At 39.4% G+C, this 8223-nt stretch overlaps 1 long non-coding RNA gene across 1 annotated transcript; it reads right to left on the bottom strand.

Moving 5' to 3' along the window:
* Window positions 1-776: 776 nt before the first annotated feature.
* Window positions 777-8001, bottom strand: LOC107733458 (uncharacterized). Its single transcript, XR_001638995.1, has 3 exons — window positions 7758-8001; window positions 1218-1307; window positions 777-1090 (listed from the first exon to the last, which is right to left on the bottom strand). It is a non-coding gene; the product is annotated as an uncharacterized LOC107733458 (long non-coding RNA).
* Window positions 8002-8223: the final 222 nt, after the last annotated feature.

Genomic DNA, 8223 nt, shown 5'->3' on the forward strand with positions numbered 1-8223 from the left:
AAATTCATACAGGTTCAGAACAACTTGAAACTGAGTAAATGATGACAGTATTTAATTTTTTGGGTGAATATCCCTTTAAAATCTTATCATATAATGCCAGGATCTCATATAGCCAACTACTGTACATGCATCTTTAACTATTAACGTTCATTTAAGACACAAATGACTGTGCTGACGATGAGACAGGCATTTTGACACATAACTATGTGTATTCGAACGTTTAAACACAAGGCGCGAAAAATAACTCTTAGTTTAGTCAGGCACTGTACGAGCAAGTACGCTCCGCGCAAATCAGAAACCGTCTTAACGAGCACATTTGCCAAAATGAATTCGGCCCCACTGCTTAATGTCCCTGAACAGTTATATTAGTCTTTAAACCACAATGCTTAAAATGCGTTTAAATGAAAAGCTTACATCATGACGCGCAAAAGGAATTTCTCAACCCATAAGCGAATATAGCCTACTAAGCCTATAGAGTTTGTTCAAACACAAAAAGCAATATACATCCATCAAGATAATAATTAAACTAACTTTAAATCTGTGGGGACGATGACACTGTTTTTAACTGCTCCATATGTCCGGTCCATTTGCTGTTCCACAACTCCCACTCCATCATCAGTTTTAGTAAAATAAACTGTGGATTTTAGTGACTAACTCATGTTTTCCCCTCTCTCACTATTTTTTTTTTTTTAAATAGTTGACATTTTTACTTATCGAAGATTGTTCTTTGCATGACCATTTCTAGATTATACCAGAACGAAGTGAAGAGAGGTGAATACAGATATTACACGCAGCGATTACCTGATAGGAGATAGGTGCACAGGTCGTTCAAAACCAAATTCAAATGTGACGTTTTAATCTCTGATGATATGCATGGAATTTACGGAAAAACTTCACTAAATAATAGCGCTACAAAGTGAGGGGCGTGGTGGAGCTTTGGCGATCGGCGCTACCGATGTCCGTCAATCTACTCCTCAGCCAATCATGGGCCCCCTTCTTGCTCGGGCCCCGGGGCTTCAGCCCTTCCTAGCCCAATGGTTAATGCGGCCTTGGTAGTGACAAGTGGCATTGAATTCAGTAATTGGTTTTCCTAAAGAAACAGTAGACAAGTTGCATTATCTGATTTAATATTTGATGGTAGCATAAATTCAGCAGGCACTAGACATTTCTGGTAAGACAAACATTGTTATTCATAATGAGTAGGTGTTCATACTAACAGAAATGGCACCATCATGTTGTGGGGTTGAACTGAATGGCCACAGGTAGCTGTTTCATCAACACATCTCCTTGGCTTAGTGAGGCAGAGGCTATAAGAGACAGAGGCAGAGGGAGAAGATTACTTAGCAGTCTGGGGATGAATTTTGTGAAAATATCACATTAAATGGTAAATTATTTCACTTGTAATCAATTGCACTGACACATACTCATTACTAAAAGACAGAGGATAAAACAAAAGGTAGCATAAACAACATAAACATTGAATTTTATTCTTAAAAAAAAAAAAAAATTCTGCTCAAAATTTTATAAAAATCAAAAGATGTTTCACCATGCTGTATGTCCAGATTTCCCTCAGGCCAAGTGTCCAGCTGAAGAACCTTTAAGTCTGTCATCAGTTTGCTTTCACCTCTATGAGATAAACTTTCGTGTGTACTGACATGAGAGGAAGTTGTTGTAGCTGTCCTGGATTTCATGTTTTCGGCCATGCTGCGAAAGAATTGTCCTGCATTGATCCTCACAATCTTTTGATTATCATGCAGGGGTACATTCTGGAAAGATTTCTTAATTTCAGCTTGAAGAACAGTTTGCGTGTGGGGGCCAGGTGTTGAAACCATGGACTCAAACACTCGTACCTGTCAAAACAGCAGCTTCTCTGCTTCAGGCAGAGTAGTGTCTCTTTTTTGGAGCATCCTTGAGAAATCACTGAGTTCTGTTAGGGCATCATACATAAATCCCAGATTAAACACAAAGGACACAGTGGTGAGAACATCATGGAGTCCCTTGTATTTTGCTCTTTCTGTAGAATCCCTGGTTACATCACTAGCAGCATTGGAAAAGGGAGTCTGAAGCACTCTGTAGTTCTCTATTCTGTTTAGTTCTCTCAAACAGCTTTGACTGTCCTCTCGCTTGAAGCCACTCAGCGAATTGACAAGACACGGCCAATGATGAGAAGACGCTGCCCAACACTCCGTGCATATTGATCCAATTCCCTTTTGTTTTTGGGTGAGACGTGATATAAAGTGTACAGCTTATCAATGAAAATCTTAAAATGATTAAGTCCACTGACTTCCTTGAGAACATCCCCAACTGCCAATTCTAGACGATGATTTAAACAGTGCCATACAAACAAGTCTGGGAATCTGGCACGAAGTTGTCTAGCAACCCCTTTCCTGCCAAGCATAACTGATGCTCCATCACAAACAAAGGCCAAAAAACACTTACCCAAAAAGTGGTCATCAAATCCATATTTGTGAAGGCATGACAGCAATGTCTCTGTGATAACATCTGCTGTGGTCCCATCCAACTCCAGCAGGTAAAAAAATGTGTCTGGTTCTTCTGCATCAGCAACAGCTGATCTTAAACAGACAACCAACATAGACTTGCCACTGATTGTGGTGGATTCGTCAATCAACACTCATAATTTTCGTCTGTGTGCAATTATGTCACCGTCCATCTTTTTTCAATCTCTGTTGCGATATGGTCGATGATATTAGCACACGTCTTGTGCAAATAGTGCAAAACTTGGCCCATGTTCAGGCCATTCAACTCTTGCAAAATCACATCAGTTTGCATATCTGCGAATGGACGCCCATGTTTACCTATTTTGTAGGCTGTTCGGAACACTCTGCAAGTTGTATCGTGTTCAGCCCTGCGCATGGCTTGCAATTGCCTGTTCATTTCATCGTGGGATGCCGCATTTACAATCTCTGTTGCTTTTGAGTGGGATTCGAATCTCTGTCTTCCTTTAATTTCTTGCGCAGCGATTGTTGCTGTTTAGCCTTGTCCGTTCCAAAAGCACTGATTAAACACTCTCTCCACTCATTTGACAGCCTCACTCCCTGCTCTTTCTGGACAGCGAGTGATGGAATGTTACTACATATTTTGCAGCCAAGCATTTGGTCTTTGAAAATTAGCCAGTCATTCTGGGTGCAAAAATACATAATTTGATCCCTTGACCAACAGTCTGGCCACTCATGACGTTATTGTTAAAGGGGTCATATGATGCGATTTAAATTTTTCCTTTCTCTTTGAAGTGTTACAAGCTCTTGGTGCATAAAGAAGATCTGTAAAGTTGCAAAGACTAAAGTCTAAAATCCAAAGAGATATTCTTTATAAAAGTTAAGAGTCAGCCACACCTACCTAAAACGGCTCGTTCTAACACGCCACCACATGTCTAAGTCACGATGTGGAAATCACAACCCAGATGTTCGAATTTGTGCAACGCATTTTATGGACGACAGTTTTTTGAACCTAGAAGAGTACAAGGCTGGCTGTGCACAAAGGCTATTTCTTAAAAAAATAAAAAATAAAAAAAAAGGTCAATTCCGACTTTGCTATGACAATCTGGCGCTTCTGAATCAGCGACTGTAAGTATGTTTTGTTATTAGTTTAAGTATTTGCTATTGACTGTTCAAATGCGGAGTTTTGCGCAGCGCAGAGTAACGCGCGCGGTGTGTGTGTGTGTGAGGGGAACAGGCTCATATCACAGGAGAGTGAACTGCCAGTCAGAAATCATAGCACGTCAGTCAGCTGGCTAATCAGAGCAGACTGCGCTTGTCAAAGGAGGGGGCTTTGTTGAAAACGACGTGTTTGAGAGAGGCGGGGCATAGAGGACCTACAATAATGTACAGTATTTGAAAAATAATGTGTTTTTTGAACATTAAAGCATGTCAACATATTCTGTTATACCAAATACACAAAATAATGATCTTTAAAATAGCATCATATGACCCCTTTAACATCACCGTCTAAGGTAATAGCAGTGGTAACGTTAACTGCAGCTGCCGCGGGTGCTTGTGCTGCTGCTCTAACAGCAGACTGCTCGTTAGAACCGCAGGCACTGATTTGCTTACAGACAGTGTTTACTTTATCTGGGTGAAGATCTGATTCACGTGTAATTTTGGTCCCCTTCTGAAGCCAGGCTAACGTAGTAATAACTGTCTAATTAGAAAAGAGAACTTCCGATAGACGGCTTGTATTATTCACGTGATTTGTCGAGATGATATGTAAATCAGGTAATTCACTTAGTGCCCCCTCCCTGTAGTGTGATGTCATTACTATATATCATCCATACAATGACGCTTTGACTCAGAGTGGCAAAGTACCGGCAACATGAGAAGTGCCAGTACGCAAGAAAAAGTGAAGGTACGCTAAAGACGAAAATAGCACTGGTGGAAAGTGATGTCTCAGACAAGGTCATGAAGCATTTTTTTTTTTTCAAACTCTTTCTGTGGCTCCTCTAAATCTGCAAAGACTAGCACTGTCCTTCACTGCAAGAGTCTCTGAACTTCTCTATAAAAACAAATTGTGAAGACCAGAAGAAAAATGCATTACCATAATGCATCAATAGCACTTTCCTCAAAGGCTCATTTAGTGCTCGTCTCATTATATGCTCTGGGCTTCTCTGGAAATTGAAACAGAGCCATGCTTTTCTCACAGTAGGTTGTCATTTGGAGGTTATCCCAGTTATCCCTCTGACATACATTGAGCCCTGGGATTGAATCGGCTGTGTGATACCAGGCGGTTGAGGGACGTCCAGGAGGGGTAACGGCCCTGTAGTGACACCTGAGATGTCAGTCCTCAGCAGTACACACTGGCTCTTCTCCAGCTGGATGACTGTCCATTCTCCTAAAACAAATCAATCCACGGGCCCACTGCAGATAACAGAGTGCTCCATTACACACACTTTCCAGCTCATAGATCAGGGTATGAATTACTGTTCTGAACGCATCACAGATTTTTCAGAGTTCGTATATTTTCTGTTATGTATGCCACTAAACTCTATTGGCTTCTTATATGCCTCAGTGCTGTAAGTGAAATACTCATTTTTTATTGTGAAATAAATGAAATATCCAAATATTCATTTTGTTACACAGCCCTCTGAAGAAGTCGATTATTATTGGTCAAATGTGTTGTTCTGTGATTATTTGCATATGATTGACAGTCAACAAAACTTTCTAAGTCGTTTTCTTCTTACATAATAATAAAAAAAGAATCTCGCATTAGTATTTTACATCCATTTTTTTTTTTACTCATTTGGTGTATGCATGTGACAAAACAAAAATTTTAATAGGAACCAGATTCAGCACCTGATTAGAAATAGGCTACTAAAACACAACTTTTTAATGTATGTTATTTTAACTATGTAAATATGACAATTATTGTAATTTAAATCATGTCACACATCATATTACATGACCAAAAGCTGTTAGGGTAAACATACATTTTCTCATTCTTTGTTTGCATGCAGGCTAACCAGTTAGCATACCACTATACAATTAGCATGCTAGCTTAGCATACCATTATCTGATAGGCTAGTATTGTTACGCTACGGTGTCTAATAAACATGCAGAAGATGATGAAGGCAGATAGTCTTTATTTAATCCACATGAAGGTAAATCCACAGGTAGGCAGGTGACACGTAAACCACAGACGTATACAATACCGGACAAGGGAACACAGGACTAGAACTTAAATAGGGAGACACATGAGGATAATTAATGAGACACAGTTGAATCAAATGACAAAATCAAAGGGGAGACAGAAACTAGGTTGGGGGGTTGGGGGTGTGGCCAGATTCGCGGCTTGTCGCAAGAGATTTTTTTTGTCCAAAAAAAATCATCTATTGTGTGGTGTCATTACGATTATTTAACTGCTCCCGATTGAGACGGAGCGTCCCCGAACTCAAATCGTAAATTTCGAACTATCTTTGATATTTACGACTCTTGATCGGGCTGCCTCTGACGTGATACCTGCGATAGCCAATGAAAGCGAGCAAGCGTCACTTACCGGATGTTGCGTGATTCTATAGCTGAAACTTGGCAGCCACAAAAATGCCACGAAAGCAGAATACATCACCCATATTCTTTTTATACTTTGTTTTTCACTGTGAATGCAGAATGCGCGCCAGGAGAGTCAGCTGACAACGTCGATTGTCTTCCATTTGTTTTTCTTCTCTAGTCTTGGTTGATCTTGCGAGTCTCCGTGAGATCACGTGTCACTGTGAAATCGTCCCTACAATCCACAAGTGTGTGGTCTCTCGGTCTGGCCGAATCATTTAGTGTGCGCATTCAGGGGATTATAACGCTAAATATCGGTTGAAACTGTCCGTGGTCTCCCATGGTTTTAAAATCAGTTAAGATTTGAAAATCGTCTAGTGTGTTGCCAGCTTAAGACAATAATGAGACACGGTTTCTGACAAGTATACTCTCTGTAAGTTGCTAAATGTAATCAGCAATCCTGTGTAATTAATGTCAGTGTTAGATATGTTTTTATTATTATTATTCAAAAGAAATAACACTTTTTTAATTCAAGCAAGGATGTATTATTGCTATAAAATGCATCATTAGTTAAAAGTGATGGTTAAGACATTTTCAATGTTACAAAAGATTTCTAACAAATGCTGTTCTTTTGAACTTTCTAATTATCAAAGAATCATGAAATTCACATTTTCCACAGAATATTAAGCATCACAACTGTTTTCAACATTGATATGATCAGAAATGTTTCTTGAGCATCAAATCAGTATATTAGAATGATTTCTGAAGAATCATGTGACACTTAAGACTGGAGTAATGGCTCCTGAAAATTCAGCTTTGCCATCACAGAATTTGATTACATTTTAAAATATATTCAAATAAAAACATGTATTTAAAATTACAATAGTATTTAATAAAATACCTGTTTAAATGTATTTTTGAATAAATAATTGCAGCCTTGGTGAGCCTCTTTCAAAAAAAAATTTAAAAATGTTACCAACCACAAACTTGTGAATGGTAGCACAGGCATTACAAAAAAAACTTCAGCAAAAGAACAACATACATATGTCTGTAATGTGATATGTTTTTGAACAGGCATTACAAACAGCTACTTCTTGGGGTTCTATTTGCAGTAATGACTGGTTGACTGTACATATTCACTTATAGATTCATCCAGCCATGGACGCTGAAATCATTCTAGACTGGTTGTGAGCAAACATGTCTTCAAACGCTCTCTCAGAGTCACTTGTAAATAAAACTGTTTCATTCGCATTTTAAAAGTGAAACCTACCCGTAACATTCACTACATTATGTATTTACATTCCAAAATCAAAACAAATGTGAGCTTCTGTATTGTTGTCTACCTGACTTGCATTCTGATCAAGTCATCATAACTATAAATAAATCATTCTAGCTGGCTTTTTAATCATGTTCCTTCCTCAATTTCTAATCATATCTTCATTCACACAGCTGCCCTATCCATATGGAAACATAAAGACGTTGCTTTGATCTGAAAACATATGTAAACGTGGTGGGTGCTGCACGTGTATATGTTTCAGAATGAGGCAAGCGATTGGTTTCAAGCACAGTGACTCTATCGCTCATTTCCTCCGAGCGATATTTCACAGCTTTGCTTCTGACCCATTTTTCTACCCGTTTCACAACAACTCTGTTTGCTGCACATCTCTCTCTCCTCCTCCTTCCCCTCTCTCTGTTTCTATATCAGAATTCAATGAGCAAACTTATGTTCTTAAAGGCTCATTCACAAAAGATGCTACTTACGAGCTTCTCGCTGTCTGTCTCATTCACCACTTTCATATTGTGTTCTCGAGGTAGAAAACTCATGGTCATCTTTGTGAAGGATTTGCATTTCAGTCCTATTTTTCTGATCTGTTTTCCTCCCTCAAAGGCACGGTACTTTGATGTACCTCAAATCTCATTACTACGGGATCACTCAACTGCAGACGGCGATTTCCAGTGCTCTGCGGTACGTTAGACGAGGTGATAAAGTGTGAAATCCCCAGCGAGCTTGTGCTGAATGAATAGAGAAGAGAAGACAAGAAGAGGGAGAGATACAGAGAAGCGAAGGGTTTAGGCTTAGTGCCATGCTGTGACGCATCCTCTGTCCAGGGTGTTGGGTTTACCGTGTTTAGCGGTAATTAGCATGCCGCAGCATGGCATTACCTCCTGCCATCCGCTAGCTAGCTAAGCCCTGAACAAACAGAACCTTGTACAATAAATAAAGTAT

The sequence above is a fragment of the Sinocyclocheilus rhinocerous genome, unplaced genomic scaffold (genome assembly GCF_001515625.1).
Source record: "Sinocyclocheilus rhinocerous isolate Xijiao unplaced genomic scaffold, SAMN03320098_v1.1 scaffold2385, whole genome shotgun sequence".
Lineage (NCBI taxonomy): Eukaryota > Metazoa > Chordata > Actinopteri > Cypriniformes > Cyprinidae > Sinocyclocheilus > Sinocyclocheilus rhinocerous.